The sequence below is a fragment of the Cynara cardunculus genome (genome assembly GCF_001531365.2).
Source record: "Cynara cardunculus var. scolymus isolate 2C chromosome LG 12, CcrdV1, whole genome shotgun sequence".
In the NCBI taxonomy this organism is placed as follows: Eukaryota; Viridiplantae; Streptophyta; class Magnoliopsida; order Asterales; family Asteraceae; genus Cynara; species Cynara cardunculus.
In genome coordinates, this window is record NC_037539.1 from 26,631,603 (window position 1) to 26,637,508 (window position 5,906).

Genomic DNA, 5,906 nt, shown 5'->3' on the forward strand with positions numbered 1-5,906 from the left:
TGTGGTATCATGTGGTACTTATCACTGTGTTGGGAAATAATACATCAGTATGTAATTAGTAGAATGCAAACCATAATGTAGCATAACATGTCCAATGTAATCTCCATCTTACTGCACAAGCTGCTGTATGGTTTGTTCTTCATTCTGCTTCTTATCATACTAGACATACATATCTATGCTTAATTACCACCCAAATTTCAGTTTCTGTCTACTTCCATATCTCAACTATGCTTTCTTCTTCTTGTTTCCCTTTCATCAGCCTCAGGCAGCCTGCCTACTTGATTATAAACTAAATAAATCTAGGTTTAAATGAATAAATGTACTTATGGGATTTACGAGATACACAATTTATTTAAACCAGTGCACATAAAAGTTAGTCCCGAACTTTGCAAAATACTTTAAATGAGCATGGAACAGAATTTCCACTGGAACAAGTGCAACAAAGGCATCAGCTTCGACAGTATGCAGCATCATGTGCATATTTACCCTATAGGCACACTTTGCAATTTGCTCCTTGTAGCAAAAGATAAAGAGCCTCCCATGGGCTCATTCGAACAACATCCTTTTTGGATCAGGTTTGACACAGATAACTCTGTGTAGAATTTTAAGAGACCTTGCAGAATGAATTCTCTCATTATCTTAATGCTTGATGTGCAAATACACCCACCACACATCAATTACTTGAACTTAAGAAATCTCATGACAAAGAGATCACTAGGTCCCCCCCTTCTTAATGGTTAAGAAAAACCCTCTGTGAGGAACACATTCACATGTGAAAAATACTATCAAAAAAGTTTTCAACAAATTTTTTTTGTAGTCAAGTCCACCAAATAGTGTTAGTTTTTTTCCTCCAGCCATATGAAATGCTAAATCTACTCCTATAGAGATATGGTCTTTGAGGAATAGACGAGATCGGGGAACTCCCGATGACTCATCAGTGGAGTTGTCAAAAAGATGGGAAGGCAGAACCTATATGAGGCAAGCCAGATAAGCATTTGACAAACTGTGCATGAACTTTACTTTTCAAGCTCAACAGACTACAAAGTGATCCTGTGCCTACCAATTTTCACAAGCCAAGCAAGCAACTAGAAGGTTTGTTGAAACCTTAAGCCCTAAAAAGATCAAAGAGTCGTTGATAAGACGGGCTCACACTTGCAGGCTTGCAGCTACTAATTTCAACTATGAGAAAAAAACATCAATTTTTGTCATTTTTGAAGATTTGAAGATTTGATTTGTGACAGTTCTCATACAAAGATGCATACTTGCCCTAACAACAATTAGTAGAGTCTTCAAAGAATGCTGATTCAAGTCAATTTCCAAAAAAACCACCCTTGTTGAATACTCAAGTTCCATTTCTCTATGTTAAGATTGTCTAGCAAAACAAAACCTCAGTAGGTAGCACAAATTGAAGGGACAAATGATAAATGTTATCACAATGTATCACACCATTTTCTGTCCAGGCAAATATGAAGACAAATTGAAGACAAATGATAAATTTTCTGTCCAGGAAAATATGAAGACAAATGCTAAACGTTATCACAATGTATCACACCATTTTCCAAATGATTATGATCAACACTAAATGTACCACAATGTAGCMCAAATTGATTATCAAAATGTGGTAAATTCTTTTCTAAAAAAACATAATATTCATTATTCAAGATTGTTTAAAACAAACAAACACCAACAATAAAACCTAAAATTGATGTTTACTAACCTAAAATCGTGTTAGGGAATGTAATAAGATGATACATGTTTCTTCGATAGCTATAATATCAACATCGTCTTCAACATCGTCGTCTAGGTCAATGGGTTAGCTTTCTTTATTTGAGAACTTAAACATCGATTTTGCCTTAACCTACCGCTCCTTCTTCCTGTACCATTCCATATTACAGAAACAAGGGTTACGAGATTATTCATATTGAAAATGAAGACATAAATCGATTTTACCTATTCCTTCGTCATCCTCCATTGTTTATGTATAGAGTTGCACTTGCGATCACTCTAGAGCTTAAGGAAAATCGTCTCCGTCTCGAATACAAAGAAAGTATCTTCACTATATTTGGATTCAAATTGAACAAAAATATTAACGAATTTGCAGCGCGCGCTCAAATCCGGCTCAATAAATTAAAATACAAAATGACCATCTTGCCCTTATTTATATAATGTCATTAAATGACAGTAATTTATTTTTAGAATTACATTAAGTAAGATTCTTTTTAATCTTACCCATTGATTATTATAATATGTGGTTGAGATTGGTTCTCACAGTTACCACAAACAATTCAGTTCTCATTTGATTAAGCCCCTATATATATATATATATATATATATATATATTCCCTTGCAAATCCAGTCATAAATGATGTGTTTGGTCATCTTGGTTACTATGAAATCACCAATATTTGCAAGAGAGTAGAATTTAATACAATTTCCATCAAGAAAATTCATCATCATCAAAATCAAAAATGTTTTAGATATTGTACAAATATCCTATGGTAGTGCCATGCAAGTCATTGTTCTTCTTGGAAGTGAGGGAACCAGGAGTATTTAAGCGAACAAACACACGGGAGTATTTAAGCGAACAAACACAGGACATTAGTATGTAACACTTATATATTTTACGAGCAGCTCGTATGATCAAATAAATTAGAGGCAACGTTTGATTTATGATGGATATTGTAAATTGCATGATGAATTTCGTAAGTATTCAGTAAAGTTATAATTTTACTTTACATGGATAATTGATTATGTCAATTACATATTAATGAACGGATGTTGAAATGATATGTAGGCATCATTCTAATATCATTAGAGTTTGAGGACATGATATGAACAATGCAAAAGGATTTAAAATGGAGAAGGAAGTACATCACTAGATTGATATGAGTTTTGTGTTTCCTTTGACAAAACGGAGACATACATGTAAATTATTTGATCAAGGTCATTAATTGATTATATGTGTTACTATACTATTGCAAAACAATTTAAAATTCAGAGTAATGTTGGTTAGTCATTGTGTGACCAAAAGTCGGACCATGTCGGTGGTTAGGCTGATACATGTCTAGTTGCGGCTAGTTTGATGTATAGATAGGTGTGGTCTGTGTAGATCATAAGATGTGTCTTTGGGATGTTATTATGCTATTTGTTGTATTGTGTCACTTTCTTCAACATTGTAGGTTGCCTAATGAATATACAAAGTGTATAACTTGATATTGACTTTGTTTTTAAGAAAACCGAACAAGTGTACAAGAAATCAAAATGAAAAACACTAGAAGAAAGCTAATAGAATGTTAGGATATTATAAAGAACAAACAATCTTGCACTAACATACACATTAAAACTGTTTTTTGGAATGGTACTCAAATATAGGTTAGATTAATCGCATTGGTGATTGAAACCCCATATATCGGTAGATTTATACACTTACTGAAGGAGTATTATCTTCGACAAGCAAAAAACAAACATGTTAGCACTTTCCACAATAGAAGCTAAACACACTTCGTTAGCAGCAACAAACATGGAGGATGGATAAGATGGTGAAGTTCGACTATCCAAAGCATACAAAGTATATACAACGGGCAGTGGAGGCAAATATATTTCACAATAATTATGTAAACAACTTGTAAGAAATGATTCCATTTCTATTATATTTGTAAAGTCATGCACGCACTTGATTGCTCCACTTACCAAGCTTGTAACAAGCATTTTGGTAAGTGAAATCACATGAATAGACACAAGATTATAATCATAATGAATCAAATGGTGATAGTAATCCAAACTGTATTTAATTAATACTTATGTCTACCTAGTTTAATTAATTGGTAACAAAAGTCATTATACAGGTAATTTATATATTGGAATGATTATCCCATGTACGGTGATTATAGTACATGTTTGTGCCGATCAAGATGTTACAAACTTTTCTATCGAACCAAAATATTTAGAGCATGTTAGCAGCAAAAAGTCAACGAAGCTTTTCTTGTATATCTAGAATCGGAGTTTCTTTGAATACAGAGTAGCGGTTTCTTTCTTTGAGAGTCATGAATGTTGGAGTCCAACATCGTCTAGACTTGGACCATTTCTCCTATATATGTTGGAACCTCCCTTTATTTTCAAGGGATTTTTTGGAGAATGATCAAGGTCCCTCATATTCTCACAGATATTAGAGCCAAAATATGCCACTCTAAGAACCCGACACTCTGGCTAGCCCCCTCTCGATACTCTGGGAAAAATTTATGTCCATCTAGCATCTGTTGAAGGAGGCGTTTTGGAGTCCCACATCAGCTAGACTTGGACCATTTATCCTATATATATATATACACGTTGGAACTTCCCTTTCTCCTCAAGGGATCTTTTAAAAAGTGATATGGGGGTTACGCATATTCTCACACTAAACAATATTAGTCATGATCATATTTATTCAAAGTGAGTACAACTTACAATGAGAAATGCATGTGTGTGACGATGATATAGGTTAGATACCACTAAAATGTTATTTTTTTCACATTCATTTTACACAAGTCATAATCCTAGTAACACCAACATGACATAAATAACCAAAAGATCATCTGTTCAACAATACCTTGATGTTTAATAGAACCTAACCTCTGAAGATTAAAGATTCACGTCTCACCAAATAGGGATTCAATTGATCGGGCCATAGTCCAAACTCCAAGTCCAAACAGTTTTGTCTCGGACTCGCACTCGCAGCTTCTATACTCTCTCAATCGACTCTCTCGTCTGTAGTCCCTCGTCTCTGTTCTCTCCATCTCTCGTTTGTAGTCCCTCGTCTTTGTTCTCTCCATCTCTCGTCTAGTCGTCTGTTGTCTCTAGTCTCTACGGCTCTACTACTCTCTACTCTACGGCTCTACTACTATACGGCCTGAATCTGAGAAGCCCTTAGCCCAGAATCAGAAACTGGTAAGAGATTTTTCTTGGCTCTACTACAAACTCTACTCCTTTCTCGAGTCTCATCGATTAGTCTAGCTGTCTAGGTGTCTAATGTCTATGATATTCATATAATCTTCCAATTTGGTATTTTGGTGTGCAGTTTGTGTGTAATGCATACAATTTGTGTGCATATATGATATATCTTTACCAATGTGACAATGCATACCAATTTCAATTTTTGTGCATACATATTTATATTGGTCCCAACCGGATCTACAAGAGTTTAAAGATAACAGCTTGTAGAAGGGGGATGAATACAAACACAACAGTTTTCAGTTTTAAAAACCTTTATTGATAAAGATGATCAATATAGAATTTTATAGATTGTTTGTGGAAAAGATAAGATATATAACTTACCTAAACAATCAAAGAACCACACGAGATACAAAAAGCAAGAACGAAAAGACTTGCTAAAACAGTGTGCTTGGGAGGAAGCCTTTCTCTTAGGTAGAGAGTTGAACTTCAAGAAGTAAGAATTCTTGGCATCAGTTTGCTTCCTCTTCACTTGTTAGAGTGGTTGAGTGAGTGACTGAGAAGGAAGATCTTCTCAACTATTAATAGTTGTTGCATTAAATGCAAGTCAGACGATACAAAGCACATGGCAAGCTTCTAGAGGTGAGCTTGTCATTTGTTCCAGATATACAGGCTTTTGCCGTATATGAATAGTATTCTTTCACGATGTAGGTAAGCATGCTTGGAGTCAATAGAGTGACTCCGTACGGGTACTTTAATTTAAGAGGTATGGGTTTGTCCTTTGTGTGTAGGAGGACCAACTAATCTTGTTCAAGAAGATTCATTTGATCGCTGACACTAGAATAACGCTGAGGTTTCTTCAATGTTTGTTGAATCTTGAGTAGATTTCACACTTGTATAGACAAGCTTGCTATCATTGAAAAATACATCAGATCACGAACTTGTTTGTCTCTGTCTTCAGCTTTATCTTCGATATCACT